This window comes from Jaculus jaculus, chromosome 16, assembly GCF_020740685.1.
Source record: "Jaculus jaculus isolate mJacJac1 chromosome 16, mJacJac1.mat.Y.cur, whole genome shotgun sequence".
NCBI lineage: Eukaryota > Metazoa > Chordata > Mammalia > Rodentia > Dipodidae > Jaculus > Jaculus jaculus.
This window is the reverse complement of record NC_059117.1, coordinates 13,745,540-13,764,049: the sequence shown is the minus strand read 5'-3', so window position 1 is coordinate 13,764,049 and position 18,510 is coordinate 13,745,540. Positions and strand designations below refer to the sequence as shown.

At 44.6% G+C, this 18,510-nt stretch overlaps 1 non-coding gene across 1 annotated transcript; it reads right to left on the bottom strand.

Moving 5' to 3' along the window:
• Nucleotides 1–5,788: 5,788 nt before the first annotated feature.
• LOC123455436 lies at nucleotides 5,789–5,858 on the bottom strand. Its single transcript, XR_006633910.1, has one exon. It is a non-coding gene; the product is annotated as a small nucleolar RNA SNORD56 (small nucleolar RNA).
• Between the last annotated feature and the right edge of the window lie 12,652 nt (nucleotides 5,859–18,510).

The following is an 18,510-nucleotide window of genomic DNA, read 5'->3' as shown; positions in this document are numbered from 1 at the left end:
TAGTTCCAATGTCTCTTTTATCTTTGGTGACACCATTTTCTCCTTGTGAACATCATCATGAGCCTAATAACCCTTTAAATTTTCACCCTAACTTGCAGCAGAGCACCAGTGACAGATACAGATGTTGGAGAGGGTCAATGACATATGAGAGATGTTGGAGAGAGCCAATAATAAACACATTCCTTTCCTTTGGTTTGCCACACCCCAAAAAGCACACAGAAAGCTTGTGAGTACCCCATGTTTCTGCCACTCTGTACCTTTTCAGAACTGCCAATCATAATAACTGCCTTGAATGAGCAGAGGGAGCCTGACTTACCAGCCATCTCATGACATAAATTTCTATTATAATAGCCTCTAAAAGGAAATACAGAGTTTTTTTTTTCTACCAGTGTGTTAATTAAGCACCTTTGTAAAAATGGGCCTCAAATACAGGTGTGCTAAGTCTCCCCCCCTGCTGCTTCCATCAGACATGGTTTGGCAATGGTCTGCACTGGCAGCTTGATGGTCTATAGCATTTGCTCCTGTGTCATTGAGGACATCTGGAGACAGTAGCCTTTCTGTGATATTTTCAGAGGTTTCTTTGAGTCAGGTTCATAGACAAAAGTCACCTTTTATCTAGATTGGTACAAGGCAAAAATAGAATCACTTAAAATACACTTAAAATAGAGTACTGTGGACCAAAAGGAAAGCTTTTAGAACTCTGCCCTTAATGCTTTGGAAGCTTGTATATATTTATTTATTGACTTTACATTTTAAAAATACTTTATTTATTTGCAAGTAGAGAGAGACAGAGTCAAATGAGAGAGAGAGAGAGAGAGAGAGAGAGAATGGGCGTGCCAGGGCCTCCTGCCACTTCAAATGAACTTCAGACGCATGCACTACATTGTGCATCTGGCTTTACATGGGTACTGGAGAATCAAACCTGGACACATAGGCTTTGCAAGCAAGTGCCTTTAAGCACTGAGCCATCTATCTCCTCAGATCAACTTTGCATTTTTATCTATGGTGATTATTATACTATCACAGTTTATATTTCACCTGCTTCCCAAAATATTTCAATGGAACTTTAAAAAGGTCATTGAGAAAGACTAACTTTTGGAATAGTGGATCTTGGAAACCCGATCTTCCATAGAAGCATAGAAGCACACTCTCTTTCTGGCCTCTCTGGCTTTGTGGTCCATGCAATCCTCTCTCCTCTCCTCTCCTCTCCTCTCCTCTCCTCTCCTCTCCTCTCCTCTCCTCTCCTCTCCTCTCCTCTCCTCTCCTCTCCTCTCCTCTCCTCTCTTCTCTTCTCCCCTCCCCTTCTCTCCTTTTCCCTCCCCTCTCCTCCTTTTCCCTCCTCTCCCCTCTCTTTCCCTCCCTTCTCCTCTTGTCTCTATCTCTCTTTCTCTCTCTCACCATTACAATATGGTTTTAGATCCAGGAAACTGTCCATCTTTGTCTTGTAGTGTCAACCCTGAAATCTAACAGATAAAGTGCTTGCTTCACAAGCATGTGGACCTGAGTTTGAGCATCAGGACCCATGTAAAACTGCTGGGCATGGTGGTGCATGCCTGTAATCCTGCACTATGGAGGCAAATCCTAGACAATGTAGTGTACTTAGTGAATTACAGGCCAGTGAGAGACCCTGTTACAAAAAGGTGAATGGCGTTCCTAAGGAATGACACATGAGATTGTTCTCTGGCTTCCACACACACGTGCAAGCACATCTACATGCACCCCCACAAATGTACACATACATGAACACATATATGTATAAAAATTGAAACACCCAGTTTACAACAGAAAGAATAAGACATAGACCCTTTCTCTCGTAAAATATAAAAACTATGAGCAGAAAAATTAAAAAGAATTCCATAAACAGTGCTCTGGAGGGTCTGTCTGTTAGACTCTCAGTAGAACAACTTTAATCAGATTGTATTAGTGACTTTTTTTGGTCACTGCAATTAAATCCTTGAAAAGAAGTAATTTAAGGAAAGAAAGCTTTTATATTAGCTCAGTTTCATGGAATAGTATTTCTTAAACCTAGTAGAGCATCTATATGATTCCAAAAATCAGCTGGGTCTGGCGGTATAGGTCTGTAATTCCTACTACTTGGGAAACTGAGGCAGGAGAATTATAAATCAAAGGGCAGCCTGAACTACAGAGGGAACTCAATGTCAACTGGACAATTTAGTGAGATCCTGGCTCAAAATGGAAAAAATAAAGAGGGTTGGAGATTGTAGCAGACAGCTACACATTGCTGAGATGAACATCCAAACCAGACACAGTTTATGGGAGGAAGGAATTTATTTCAAGATTACAGATCCAGGGAAAGTTCTATCAGTGGCAGAAGAAGCCATTTACTTCCATAGATCTAAGCAGAGAGAATAGCCCCATAGACTCAGTGTTTTTTATTAAAATTAAGTTTAAGGCTTCAGCTCCTAGCAGGCAGACTCTTGCTATGAGAGATCTGAAATTTTATGCAAAGAGGCCTGAGCTCTGGGGCTTTGTTTGTTGCTGGGTCATGTTTTGCTGGTATGGGTTTGTGTGTGCTGGTGCTGGTGTGGGTGTGTGGGTTCTGGTGCTGGTGCCGGTGTATGTGTGCTGGTTCTGGTGTTGGTGTGTGGGTTCTGGTGCTGGTGTTTGCTACCACAGGGACATAGTTCAGTGGAATGTTTGTCTAGCATGTGTGAAGCCACAGTTTCAATTGCCAGTGAAAACAAACAAGCAACCCTAACAACAAATAGCACCCCCAAAGCAAAATCTTAAAACAAAACCATCACCCCCCCAAACTTAAAATCATACTAGATAGTAAAAAGCTAAGACTATGCCCTAAGATCAAAGAGCCTAGTGAATGTGCCTGTTCTTGTCACTTCTTTTCAAAAAATTAATGGAGGGTCTAGCAGAAAAACAAGCATCCGAATTGCACACTTAGAAGAAAACTGGTATTGTTTACAGAAGACATGCTTTTGCATGTAGAAAATCCTAAAGAGTACAACCCACACACACACACACACACACACACACACAGAGTTGAAACTAATAACAGGGTGCCTTTAATCCCAGCACTCAAGAGGCAGAAGTAGGAGGATTGTTATGAGTTCGAGGCCACCCTGAGACGAATTCCAGGTCAGCGCAAGACCCTACCTCAGAAAACTAAAACCAAAACCAAAACCAAAACAACCTAATAACAGGGGATGGGGAGAGGGTTTAATGTTCGACTCTCAAGATCAAATGTTAGCCAGATGCACAAAGGTGAGTGCAAGGTCACAATGCCCACTAGGTGGGGCAAGAGTCTGGAGTTCTATTGCAGTAGCAGAGGCCCTGGTGTGCCAGTTCTCTCTCTGTCTCTGTCTCTCTAAAGTAAAAAAAAAAACACAAACAAACCCAAAACCCAATAACAGGTATGATAAGTTTGTAGGATGTAAGATGTATGGCCTAGTTTTAGTTACATTAGTTATTTCTCTTATTGTGACAAAATACAGTAAGAAAGTGGAGGAAAGATTTGTCTTGGTGTAGTGTCTGAGGTGTTGATGTAGGATTTGAGAGTGATGGAGCCTTTCTCACTCAGGTGGGATTCACTTGAGTGGCAAAGGTGCCGGACAACTCAGTGGTCACCAGCGATGTTGCAAGTCAGTTCGTATGGCATGCCAAAGAGAAATGAAGGAATGTAGGGAAGGGGCTGAGAAGACCAAAAGTAGGTTTTATTTAGGAAGCATGAAAAAGACTCCCGAGGAAGAAGGAGGGATCCAGGGGAGGAAGAGAAGAGCCAGTCACCAGATCAGGGCGTGGAGTATGATACTGTCTCATTAAAGGGCACATTATTCCTTCCGTCTCTAGCATATCTTAGGTTAGGGTGGTTTCTTGACCAGGTGAGTGGTTGACAAGTTCCAACTAGGCTCAGGGGACTTTGTTCCTCTGGTCAGGAGAAGGTGACTCTTCTCTTAAAGGGTCTAAACATGGGCCCTGTGCTTCCGTCCTCCTCCCTGTCCTGTGGAGGTGCAGCTGTGCCTTCCCTCAGGTCAACGGGACGAGGGACACAAGAAGGGGGAGTTCTCCTTATGACCCCAGGCCTTCTACCTATCACGTAGGTCTTGTGGTGGGGGTGGGGGAGTGGGCAGAAGCAGAGCACTTCACGCCGTGGTGGCCAGGATACAGGAAAAGGGGGACACTGCTGGTGCTTGAGTCCCTCCATTTCCCTCTTTATCCCATTGGGGACTCTAGCCTGTGACACTGCCATCCACATTCAGGGTGGGGTCATATCTCCTCAGCTAATCCTGTCTGGAAATGCCTTCTCACCAGCCTCCTAGGTGACATCTGAGAATACTCACCATGCATGGTGCACATCATTTTTTTTGTTTTTATTTTTAAAAATTTTTATTAGCATTTTCCATGATTATAAAGAATATCCCATGGTAATTCCCTCCTTCCCCCCCACTTTCCCCTTTGAAATTCCATTCTCCATCATATTACCTCCCCATCTCAATCATTGTACTTACATATATACAAAATCAACCTATTAAGTACCCTCCTCCCTTCCTTTGTTTTTTTTAAAGTTTAATTTTATTTATTTATTTGAGAGTGACAGACAGAGAAAGAGGCAGATAGAGAGAATGGGTGTGCCAGGGCCTCCAGCCACTGTAAATGAACTCCAGATGCATGCGCCCCTTGTGCATCTGGCTAATGTGGGTCCTGGAGAGTTGAGCCTCAAACCGGCGTTCTTAGGTTTCACAGGCAAGTGCTTAACTGCTAAGCCATCTCTCCAGCCCCATGGTACACATCTTTAATTTCAGCACTCGGGAGGCTGAGGTAGGAGGATTGCTGTGAGTTCAAGGCCACCCTGAGACTACAGAGTGAATTCCCCATTAGCCTAACCTACAGTGAGACCCTACCTTGAAAAACCAAAAATAAATAAATAAAATAGGAACAAATTTTCTGAAAGAAGTATAAGAATTGTCTACTGAAAATTACAACACCTTGCTGAAGATGCCAGTGAGGGTGTACTTAGATACTTTTATCACTATACACTAAAATTAGTTGCAATTGCAGTATACATTTAAATGTAAGGGCATACCCTAACATCACAAAACTCTTAGGAGAAAAATCCTTGAGACTTTTGGTTATGACACTGAATGCACAGCCTGTAAGAGAAAAAACTTGGACTTCATCAAAAATTTAAGACTTTTGCATTTCAAAAGAAATTATTATGGAAAAAAAGCAACAAATTTGGAAAAAAAATTGGGAAAGATATGCTGCTCCAAACAAGTTAGAAATGTAGAGGTCTTTAGAAGAGAGGGAAAGTTAATGTAATGGCTTATGGAAAGGCTGAAGCATTGAAATTAAGGAAATGGTCATCTCCATTTCAGATTTGCTATTTCCGACCTGTTTGCTTCAGGGCGCAATTTTCAGAGCCTGGGTAGTTATCCCTCCACAGGATGGAGGTGTTGCTTGGATATTGTGGTTGGAATTAAACTCTCAACAAATGACAACTGTTATGCAGTAAGAATACTTAATACGATCTTATTACACACACATAAAGCACCCAGTGGTTTCATGTACATATTAAATATTTAAAGGGTTATTTATTATTAATCACTCATCTATTACAGAGCAACCAAAAGGAAAGTTAAAGTATAATAATGTCCCACTTTAACTCTTCGATCACAAGGAGAAAGATAAGACCTTTCAAGTTTTAGCCAATAGAATACTTATCTTAAAGTTCATTAGTAACATGATAGGAAAAACTGGAAGTCACCCAGGGTAAGATTTTTCTTTATTGCTGGGTGTTATTTTATTTTTTTCATCTTCACTTAGACCCAAAGTATCAAAACTCATTAAGTGAACTGCGTTGATGAAAAATATCACCATTATTGTAGGCTGTGCTTTATTTTTATTGGACTTGCTGAAAAAGGGGTGCATGAATAACACAATCCCAACATGATCATGCATTCAGTCATCATTTTTATTCTTCATGTGTTGGGAGCTGTAGCTGTTCCTTGACCTCTTTTATTGAGACTTTAGGCACAGAGGCATTATCGTAGGGCCTTGATGAAGTTGACTTTAAGCTTGTGTCTGCCTGAATAAACTTGAGCCTTGATCAGAACTTGTCTTGGCTCCATTCCTTGTCTTCTTATCTCAGATTCAGTCCCACTCCCTCCTTTGGGGTCTGTTTGACCCTAGTGTTGCAGGTTGGCACATTCATGTATATTATTTATACTACAGAATGTTTCACTGTGACATTTTCATACCGCATATTATGTACTTTGATCATATTCACCTCTTACTACCCTCCCTTATTTTTCCTCCTCTCCTCCCCCAAATCCCTACTTCCTTCCTGATAGTACTACTTTTGAGCCCTCCCCCTCCTCCAGATTCCACCTAAGAGTGAAAATATATTTGTCTTTCTGAGCCTGGCTTAATTCACTTGACATGATATCTCTAGTGCCATCCATTTTTTCAGCAAGGGACATGATTTCATTCTCGTTTATGGATGAATACATCACTCAAATGTGTATATCTACCACGTTTTCTTTATTCATTCATCCTTTGCTGGGCATCTTGGCTGGTTCTGTATCTTGGCTATTGTGGATACTGCTGCAGTAAGCATGGCTGCACAAACACCTCTGTGGTGTGTTGACCTAGAATCCCTCAGGTAGGTGTGCATCCAGGAGTAGAATAGTCATACGGTAGCTCTGTTTTATACCAGTTTGTATTCTCACCGGCAGTGGATAAGGGCTCTTTCCCCCACATCCTCATCAGCACTTGTTTTCTTGACGATGGTTGTATGTCTGGGATGAGATGAAACCTTAATGTAGTTTTGATGTGCATTTCTCTGAAGTCTCATTCGATCATTTTGAATTCTTCCCATCTCTTCTATTTCCAAAGCTGAATTGACCTTCATAAATACCCAGTCTCTAGGAGGTCTGAGTAGGTGCTGTTTTGACTTGCTGCATTGGCCAGTGAATAAATTGTTCCTAAGAAAAAGAGAATGGCCCAGGCCACAGAGCTCAGAAGTGGCATGATGGAGATGAACTGTTGAGTGCAGCCTCCTTCCCAGGGCCTTGGAGAATACAGGAGAAGACCTGTGATGAAATGCGGGGTCTACTTCACAGGGCAGTGGTAGGGTCTGTGACTCCCAGAAAAAGAGGCGCTGACTCTGAGAAGCTGGCAAGTTCAAAGGCAGGAGGGAAGCGAGCACTGTCCAGTTCCAGGATGGCAGTGCTCTGAGCCAGGACCTGGGAGGAGCAGTTACACGTGTGAATCAAGTGCTGGGGAACACTGTCTTAGTCCCCTAGGCCTGATGTGACAGAACACCACAGCCTGGGTGTCCTGTTGCCAGAGCAACTTTGTTCTTCAAGCCCATGGAAGCTGGAAGTCTGGGTTCAGGGTCGTGTTGCCAGGCTCCTGTGAAGACTTGCTTCCAGGAAGAAGATGATGCCAGGGTCCTCACCTGGGAAAAGGCCTGGACAACCCTGTGAGCCCTCTTTGGTAACTGCTATTCAGTGCCTTCCAAGGGACCCACCTTCTACTGCCATCACTTTGAGGGTGAGGCTTGAGGAGGGGCCCAAAGATTGGATCTAGAACAGGAACCCTTTGTGTATAAGAGAGAGATGGCGTGATAGAGCGCATGGCTGTGGCTCCATGCCTGTGATGTCCAAGTATCTTAGAGACATTTTATAGGCTATGGGACCACTCTTTACTCTCCCACCTCCCCTGGGGCCCGAGAGACACGGAGATGGCTTGGACCTGGGTGACCACAGGTCTCCACTCTTCTCTGCCCACGGCTTCTCTGTTCCCTAGGGAGGTCCCTCTCAGGCGCATTACCTGTCACTCTCTGCCACTTCCTCTCTTCCTTGTCATTCTCAGGTCCTCTTTGTCTTGCCCATGTTTACTCTCTCTGTCTTGGTATCTCTCTCCTTCTCTCTCTCTGTGTCTCTAGCTCCTTCTATCTCTTCCCGTCTTGCTCTCTGTCTCTCTGTACCTCTCCCCTCAATTTCTCTAGGGCTGTCAGCCTCTCTGTTCTCCATGTAGGCACTCATCCTGGTCATTCTAGATTCCAGACAGCCAGAAGCCACAGCCACATCCCAGTACAAACCTACACAGAGCCAGGCATGGATTACTAGTCAGATCCCAACCACTCACCTTCACAGGTTCCTAGAAGTGATATCAGATAGAAGTTGTTTTCTGGGATTCTCAAGGACCATGGATGGTAGGCAGTGCTGTGTGCATTGTGATAAGAGGGGATATACCATGCCTCCCAGTAGACGGTGAGCAGGTGGTCAGAGGACAATGCACTAGCACTGACCAGTCTCTCTAGGCCACTGAATCCTCTGAAACCAATTTCAAGTTTACTCTGGGCCCTCTTATGGTCCGTGCTTTATCCTTTTGCCATCCCGCGGAGCCCTCTCTCACTCTGAGCTGCATAGGGAATGTAGACAGTCTCTCTGCTTGAAGAACCCATATCGGTAGGTTCAGCCTGATCCAACTCTGTCCCTCTCCCGCTCCCCAGATTTCTATCTGTTCACATGAGAACACCCAAGCAGTTCTTTTGTGGTGTTCTCTCAAGCCCTCTAGCTAAGTAGATGGGGCCACCTACAGCAGGGAAGGTCATCTGCTTCATTCAAAACTTGCCTATTTAAATGTTAATCTGACTTAAACATGTTGTGACAACCAGATCCTCTAACTGTCCCTTAGGGTGTGTGGTGCCCCACCCACACCCTTAATCCTGACAACAAGGTGGTAAAGATTTCTGATCTGTTGAGGGTTCCAAGTCAGCTTGTGACCAGGTGAGACCCTTCCCTGGTGTAATCACAGTTACCTCCGCTCCTGCTTGGGTCCTGCTCTCGGTTCAAGTTGGCGTGGCCGGCTCCCTGGACCGCTGCTCTGTTCGCTGGAGCTGGGCACTGGTGGTGGTGGGGGAGGGGAGGCTGCCGATGCTGCTCTAGTTCTCTCGCTGGTCCACCTGTTCTTCTACCTTGTGACCTGCTCCTCCGTTGTTCACTGCTGCTCTCCCTTCATGTTTCTTGAGTTTGCGGAGAGCTCCGGTGTGAGTGGAAAATCCCCTCGCCTGGCTTTTCCTGTGGCTCAAGCCTAGCCTGGTGGCTTTCTGACGCCGCTGTGGTCCGCAGACCTGCTGGAGCTGCTTCTGTCGGCCTGTGTGGGCTCTGGATGCTCTGGATCTCCCCTACTTCTCTGCTGCCATTTCAATTTCCTACGCACCTCACTTTTTAGTAAAAGTAAAAGTGTGTGTTTTGCTGAGGTTTTTTTTTTTTGCTTCCCCCCACCCCTAGGCTGCTTTGGTGTGGTACCTATGCCACCATCTTAACCAGAAGTGATTTAAACATGTTGGTTCAGCAACACCTAAACCAGCATTGACCTGTCAACCTGGATGTCATGGATGGGTACTCATACAGTTGACCATCACAGGCATGATTTGAGACAGTGATAAACATGAGAGTCTTTGTTTAGGGGCCAGGCTCAGTAATGATTCTGTGGGTCTACCTGGGATGTTTAAACATTCGGTCCCCACCACTGGCCACCCCTCTCCAAGCCCAGCACACCTGAACTTAGGTTCTGCCCACAGCCCTGTAACCTTTGGCCAGTTGCCTAGGAAACTCCTTATCAGCCACAAGTACCTTCACACAGCCCATCCCCCCAAGACCCTAGATCACCTGACCTCCCCCCTGGTATTGCCTACGTGCTGGAATGAATGTCCCCATAGGAACCTTGTAGATCCAATCCCCTTAGGACCCTCCCCCTCCCCCTCCCTCAGATGCTTATAAACCCATTTCCCTGACAATAAACCGAGAGAGCTCTTCAGGGAAACTGCCTCCTGAAAGTCTTTTACTTTCGAGCCTCACCCACCCTGGTTGCCTTGGTGCTTTGGTGGGAGTCGGAACTGTGGCCACCTGGAGCAAGAATCCAGGAACCCACAGGTTCCAGCCCAAGAGGTGGACATACCCAAGAACCTTGCCCTTGGGACAATAGCACTATTAGCAGTACCCATTATCTGGTTAGCAAGAAGACTCGCTATAGCTCTGTATCCCATCACAGCTGTGGCAAATACTCTGAAATATGACTTATTTTCATCAGTATTTTAAAGTTACAGCACATGCTAAACATTCCACTGTATTGTGGGTTACTAGCCACATTAATGATGAAACACAAATATCACAACATCCTAAATGCATTGCCTTTCAAATGGTAAGGGAATGATTTAACACATTTAAAAACCTTATTCTCTTAATCTTAATCCTTGGAAATTAAAAGTTTTTCCAATATGCCACAAAATAAGGATCCAAATAGGAATCTACAGAAAAAAAAACCAGACACTGTATCACTAAATTTACAGATTCAGTGGAAATTTAAAAAAAAATTTTTGTTTATTATTTTTCTTTATTTACTTGAGAGTGACACAGAGAGAGAGAAAGAGGCAGATAGAGAGAATGGGCACACCAGGGCCTCCAGCCACTGCAGACGAACTCCAGATGTGTGCGCCCCCTTGTGCATCTGGATAATGTGGGTCCTGGGGAATTGAGCCTCAAACCAGGGTCCTTAGGCTTCATAGGCAAGCGCTTAACCACTAAGCCATCTCTCCAGCCCTCAGTGGAAAATTTTTAAGGATACATGCAACTGGGGAGACAGGAGGGCAGGGACACAGTTGTGGGGACTGCTGGCTCCTGCAGGCTGGTGGGTTGTCTAACCTCTGAGTGACAAGAAAAGTGCTACAGGATGACATGATGACATGACCCAGTATGATTGAAAAGAGTGACACAGTGGTTTGGAAACATTCTGGACTTGGTGCTTAAAAATATTGAGAAGTTGATAAGATTTTATTTATAGATCTACTTATATTTAGTGTAAGAAGTCCAAATTGAGTCTTCATTTTTTTAGGTTTTTTTTTTTTTTTTGAGAGAGGGTTTTCCTATGTCCCAGGTTTTACCTTGTAGCCCAGGCTGGCCTGGAACTCACACCAATCCTCCTGCCTCAGCCTCTCCAGTATTGAGATTACAGACAAGCACCACTACACATGGCTCAAACCGAAGAAATTAAAAGGAACAGAAATCAGCTGTTCTGTTTCATCTGCAAGGATGTGCTAGAAAGTTCTCAGCCACGAGAGAATGAAGAATCAAATGTTGTCTTAGTGTTGTGATAAAAAAAAAATCAGCTCCAACATGTCTTAACATGGTGACCTTGAGTCACATTATTTAACCTTTATGCAGATAATAGAGCTTTCCTGTTGGTAATAGGGAGTTGTAGTATAACCTATAGCAATTTAAAAATTGCTCTAATGCACCTAAAATATTTATGCAGGGATGATGAAGAGTTTACCTAGCATGTGCAATGGAATTGAGCTCCCACCTTGCAAAACCAAGCAAAGTTAAGATGATTAGTGTAATACAATAGGACTCCAACAACTGTTGTCTCTTATTATATTGCTATCATTGACACTGGCATATAATCATCAATATGGGGTCCAGATGTTATCTGTAATGTCCAAGACACTTGGTAGATAATGAATAAGAAGATGAATAAACAAAGGAATGAACAACAGGACATGGTCGCATGATGATGAGCTGTGGCTTTATGGGACCTGGAATAAATAATTTCCTTGCCAAAAAAAAAAAAAAAAAAGAAAGAAAGAAAGGAAAAGAAGAAGAATGATTCTGATGTCTGAGTTCCCCTGAAGGAGGTTAGGGCACCTCCAGGAGAACCTGGGGAGGAGTTCTGGGAAAAGATGAGGAAGCTGTCAGACACATTAGAAGTCCTCCACCCGAGGCATCTCGAGCCTGGGCTGGAGGAGTGTGTGTGGGGGGTGTGGGAGAAGCCCCCGGCCAGGAGCAGGGGGAGCGGCTGGAAGGCACGGGCGGGTGCTGCGGAACCGCTGGAGGCAGACACAGCATGTTCCCGGACCTTTTTTGCAATGGCCAGTCATACATGCCCCCCACCCCCACATAAGGGCTCATCTCAGTCAGGAAGCCTAGACATTCTGCTCCTTCGCACGTGTTGCTGGGCATGGGGCTGTGGTCTTTTCAGAACAGAATCAACAACTTTAGGTGGCATACAAGTCTACTGTCCTCGCCCCAGGACCCCGACCCCCACCATTTTCCCCGTGAATGCTTCTTGCTCTCCCTTGACGTCTTCTGCAGCAGGTGACTCGCTCCCAACAGAAAGCGTCCTGCACGTGAGGCCGGGGATGGAGACCGCCCCTGGACGTCCAGCGGCTCCCTGCTGCCCTCGTGCTTCCCTCCTCAGGCCAGACGCCTGGTGGCCTGCTTGGTCTTGGTGGCTGTGCTTGTTCCTCGCACAAAGGGGCAGATGAAAGGTCACCGGGGAGACTTTCCAGCTGCCCATGGGGACTTCTGGCGGACACGTCCTGTCACTCCCTAAAACAGTCCCTGCAGAGAGGGGCAGTGAGGGCGTTAGCGGAGTATGTGACCCCCTCCCACGAGGCGACTCGCCTGCTCAGAACTCCAGTTTCCACGTGAGAAATTCGGTCTGGCCTGCAGGCTGCTGTTGAAGCTGGGAGCGGGGAAACGTGGCTCCTCTCAAGACCACACCCCCTTTCCCGCTGCCCCGACTTCCGCGTTCAGCTGGTCCCTTTCCGGCTAAGACTCCCAGCGTAGCGAGGAGGGTCCGATAGCAGACCGCAGGAATGTTGTCTAGCAAGGAAGGTGGGGCATCTCCGGTACCCTAGGGTTAAATTTCCCTAGCCACACCAAACTGCCCTGATTTCCGCAGCCATTCTTGAGTTCATTCATGAGGACGTTCATCCACGGTCTCAGGTGCCGGCTGTGGCTGCGGCCGGGCGCCAGGAGCAGAGGGGAGCGGGTGGGAGAGTGCACAGCGAGGTCCAGTGGGATGCATCTTTCACTGTGGGCATCTGGGAGCTCCCTGACCGCTTCTCTATGTGCAGCATCGCGGAAGGATTGTGGATTCTTACCGAGAACGCGGAACTGAGCCGCATCCAGGAGGGACCAAGGTTACCTACCGCACCGCCTTCGGGTGCTCTGGCCCGCTGGCCTGTCCTCTGCCGCTCCCTGCCGACGACTTGTTGTACTGCATGCAGGCTCTGTGTCTGGAAGAAAGGCTAGGCCCTCAAATTCAAGGGACAGTTGGTTTTTGGCTGCAAATGACTAAGAGGGTTTGTGCTTCTGGAGAGCAAGCCAGATTGTTCAGAAGATCTCCGGAGCTTGATTCTTGTGAACCTGCGGCTGTTTTTTTTTCCCCGATGCGTGGTAGAAAAGTGGAGCCCGAAACTGGAGGGGTCCAGCAGCCACCAGGATGACCATAGACGGCCATCCTTCCTTGCCCACGTCATCTTTCGATTCACAGTTGAGGAGGGCTAGGATAGACAGAAGGAACCTGGGAGAGCTGGGGAGAAGGCCACTATCCCAAGTCCCCAAGGAGCCCCCAGACAAGCTTCGTGTTTCCCATAGGAAGATTAAGGGAACGTCATGGTCCTGTGAGTTCAGCCATGGACCCCTTAGAGAGTTTGGAACCATTTAGTGCCCCCACAAGCCCAGATCTTGGAGTTCAAAGATAAGGATTTCCTCTTTAGGAAGAAACTCCCTCTATCTAACTCTGTTTATGAAAGTCATGGAGAGGATGGGAGAAACAGTTCTACAGTCAGTGTCTGGGAGGAGAGATCCAAGAAATCGCTAGGCAGACAGAGAGGGGCTTCTGGGCTTGGCAGAGACAGCTGGGGATGACCACGTGGGCAAGTTTGAAAGTTACTTTTATTTTGATGTGCACGTTTACACATTCACTTAGATATATCATTTCAACTGAAAACATGCATGTGGCCATGTCTTATTCTTGTAGTTCTATCTTTAGCTTTAAAAACTTTATTGACAACTTCCATAAATATAAACAATATACCTGATATAATCCCCTCCCACCACTTTCTTTCTCAAATACTCCCTCCAAATTCCTTCTTTCCAACTAATATTTTTTCTATTTTGATGTCATATTCTCCCTGCCCCGCCACGATGTAGTCACTGTGAAATCACGAATACTATGGCTACTTTGTGTCTGGAAGACAGTATTATAAATATTCCTCCCCTTCCTTTGGCTCTTACATTCTTTCCATCATTTATTCCACAGTGGCCCCTGAGCCTTGGAGGGTGTGATAGAGACATCTCATTTAGTGCTGAACACTCCACTGTCACTTCTCAGCAGAATGGTGGGTTTTGAGTCTACACAGTGATCACTGCCATCTGAAAAGAGAAGCTTCTTTAACCAAAAGTGAGAGTAGCATTCATATATGGGCATAAACATAAGTATTTAGAGAGCAGTTTGGTCGCATTAACATGTTCACGTAGCCAAACAACAGTAGCATTTTTTCCCCTAGGGCTTATGACCTGTGGCCACCATATAGGCTTTTGATTAGGTTTTCAGTACCAGGTGGGAATTCCCTCCCATGGAGTGGGCCTGAAATCCTTTTAGGGAGCAGTTGGTTTTCCCCATAACAAACATGCCCCTATTCACCAGTTGGCATAATTAGCCTGGCTGGTCAGCCATAAAGCTTGCAGGATCCACTGCTGCTTAAGACTGTTGATGACTTTTCTCCCCTGACAGGCTGTATAGCTTTTTCCAGCATCCTGACAGCTAATCAACATGGAGGAGGCTTCCAGCTCAGCTCCAGCACGATTTCTCAGCATCCTGCAGCCCAAGTGTGTCATAGTTTTGGCAACCATTTCTTTTGTTCATTGTCCACCTTCTGTTCTCTTTTCCTCACTTTTGCTCCCAAGCTGAGTCATGTCAGAAACATTGAGGGTGATGCTTAGTAGAGTGTCGAATCAGAAGTTCAAGGACATCGTTGGCTCTATGGTGAGCTTAAGGCCAGCTTGGGATACCTGGGATCCTGTCACAAACAGGAAAAGAACTTTGGATGTTCGCCTCAATTTCTCTCCACAGCTACTCATTGCTTTGTGATTGAGTCCACCACTCCCTTCTGCAGTGGGTTCACTTTGTTCCAAAGGTTTGGCTGTAGAACAATGTGTTTGTTGTTACTGCTTCATCTTCGGGATGGTTCCCAGGATATATGTTAAAATGTGTGTGCATTTAAAAATTTAAAATACATAGCTTCCCACAGGGGCTCTTGCTCACATCTGCATCAGCAGTAAGCGATGGCACCACTTTCCTTGCTGTCATTCAAGCGAGGTTTGAACCTTTTCTAGTTCTATTGATGTTGAGTATTTTCATTCTTTCAAACATTGTCATTTCCCTGTTGATTTTGAGATTTTTTCATAGGCTTCTCCTCTCCCATTTCTCCAATGTGACATTTTCTCAACAACCTGGTAGAGGCTGACATGAGCTCTTGGTTTGCAATATCATTACAAATATTTGCTTCAGATTTGTCACTTGTTAATATGTATTTAGCAAGATGAAAATCAGTAACTATTTTGAAAAAAAATTATTTATAAATGATTTTTATCTATCATCTACTTGCCACATTTGTGATACAGAGTTACAACTGCAGGAACTGATATTAATAGAATGTCACAGCCAGGAAAAATGAGTACATGATTGCTAGCTAAAGATCTGATTTAGTTTTCCTTTTTATTTCTATTTTTTTGTTTTTCAAAGTAGGGCCTCCCACGAGCCTAGGCTGACCTGGAATTCACTATGTAGTCTAAGGCTGGCTTTGAACTCACAGCAATCCTCCTACCTTTGCCTCCTAAGTGTTGGGATTACAGGCATGTGCCACCATGCCCAGTGAGTTTTTCATTTTTTATTTTTATTCTTTATGAGAGAGAGGGGGGATAGTTGGCATGCTGGGGTCTTCAGTCACTGCAATTGAACTCCATATGCGTGCACCACCTTGTGAGCATATGTAACCTTGCACATGAATCACCTTGTGAATATGGCTTTCATGGGATCTGGGGAATTGAACATGAGTCCTTAGACTTTACAAGCAAACACCTTAACTGCAAAGCTACCTTTCCAGCCCAAGTCTTTCTTTTTCTTCTCATTTCTTTTTCTTTTCTTTTCTTCCTTCCTTTCGTTTTCTTCCTTTTGGTTTTTCGAGGTACAGTCTCACCCTAGCTCAGCCTGGAATTCACTATGTAGTCTCAGGGTAGCCTTGAACACATGGTGATCCTCCTCCCTCTGCCTCCCAAGTGCTGGGATTAAAGGCATGTGCCACTCCCTCCAGCTTTTAAGTTTTTCATTTTTTAAAGTCTCAGTGTGTGTATATGTTTGTGTAGTTATTTTGTGTATGATGTATGCACATGCATGTGCCTGTGTGACATTCGTGTGCTCATCTGCCATGGATGGAGGAGAACAACAGGTGCTCCCCTCCATCACTCTTTTTGTGCCCTGTTCTTATGAAGCCAGAGTCTTTTACTGATCTTGGAGCTTGCTATATTTTTGCAAGCCTCTGATGTTACATCTGGGTATGCAGATATATATGGCCATTACCAGTTGTTTATGTGGGTCCCAGCATCAAATTTGAATGCTTTCTCAAGTCTCCTCAGAGGAAGTGCTCCAAACTGCTGAGCTATCATCTCCTCATCCTTACTATTATTATCATCTTTATTTTTGATTTTTCGAGATAGGGTCTCACTCTAGCCCAGGCTGACCTGGAATTCACTCTGTAGTCTCAGGGTGGCCTTGAACTCACAGTGATCCTCCTACCTCTGCCTCCCAAGTGCTGGGATTAAAGGTGTGCACCATCACACCTGGCCTTAGTATTATTTTTTTGAGTCAGGGTCTCACTCTGGCCTAGGCTACCCTCTCATTCACTGTGATCCTCCTATCTCAGCTTTCCAAGTGCTGGAATTAAAGGCATGAGCCACCATGCCCAGTTTGTGTGTGTAGTTCTATGTAGAATAAGAAATGTCTCCATGGGCAGAGTGACTGCAGCTGGCTGCCTGGACCCTTTAGAGATGACTGAGACTAGAGGGTTCTGTCAATGAGCCCAAGCTAGAGCCTGTCTTCAGCATATGCCCAACTCTCTCTCTGCTTTACCCTGCCCTAATCCCCAGTCCTATGGAGAAGGCTAACTTCAAAGCCTCAAGATATTCCTTCCCACTTTGTGGCTCTTACAATCTTCCTGTCCTGTCTTTCACAATGTTCCCAGGTCCTTGGGGGTGTGTGTGTTATAAGTATACTTTAGTGTTAAGCTCTCTGCAACCACTGGGTTTCTGCCTTGATAAGTTTGGAGTCTCCTCAGTCTCTATCACTATCTTCCTGGAGCAGGATGTCAGGCTAGCAGTGAGAGCAGCACTGGTGTTTAACTCACCACTTCCTCTGAGATGTCTCCTGAGTCCTGGAAGATGTGCTACAGGTGGTTTGTCTCGTGCTGGACAGTTGGCTCTCTTTGCTTGTTATGCTGATGGATACTGATTCTCCCAGGGTTTTGCTGCCATCTGTAAAATACAAACACCCGCTCCCCCAAAATACAGACGCTCTAACCAAGAGTAAGAGCAGTATGGATTAAAAGGGATAAACATAGTTAATTGAGAGACATTTTGATGGGTGTCTAAAGTAGATTTAATCTGTATTTGAAGATATTTAATCTGTAGAGCTGTTTTGAGAATATTTTATATGATATCCACAAGAAGTAACAATAATAATGGAAAATCCAGAATACAACTACCTTTATACAAGTGTGGTTGTCCATGGGATGACATCAGTGTAGTGATTTTATACTCTTTTTCTGAGTATTATTTATAACCTTTAAAAACGGGTTGTTCAGCAGTTCTCATAATCCCTCCTGGAGGCCGTGCCCAAATTTCTTCTTGTTCATGTAACAATATTTAACCATGGTTCTGACTGAAAACTCAAGTACATGGCACTATCATTATAGTGGAAGCTCTCATAGGTAAATTCTCTTCTTCATGAAGATAATCTTTTCCTATGAGAAGTCTGTTGCCTTAAGCAAAGTGTCTAGTGATTATTGACATTCTCTTTTATGGCCATTTAAGCACTACTGGCAACCCATTTTCCCTAATTGTTTTTTACGAATATCACTGCTGGGTGGTTGGTATATCTCAGTGCTTATCTAGAAAATGTTAAACACTGGGCTTAATTCCCAGCACTCAGTAAAAAGAAAAAAAGCTGCTGTTGTGGTTAAGATATGAGTATGACAGCCCAAGCAATAACACAGGAAAAAGAAATAAAAGGGGTTCAAATTGTAAAGTTAGTGCTATTTGCAGATGACATGATGGTATATATAAGTGACCCCAAAGTCCCCATCTTGAAACTTCTAAAGGTGATTAATTCCTTCAGTAAAGTGGCGGTATACAAAAACCAATACCCAAAAGTCAGTAGACTTTCTATATGCAAAGGAAAAATATACAGAGAAAGAAATCAGTGAGGCTGTCCCATTTTCAGTGGCAACAAAAAATTAATTACCTTGGAATACCAAGGATGTGAAAGACATACATAATGAAAACATTAAAAAACTCAAGAAAGAAATCGAGGAGGACTTGAGTAAATGGAAAGACCTCCCATACTCCTGGATAGGTATAATTAAAATTGTAAAAATGGCAATCCTACCAAAAGCAATATACAAATTTA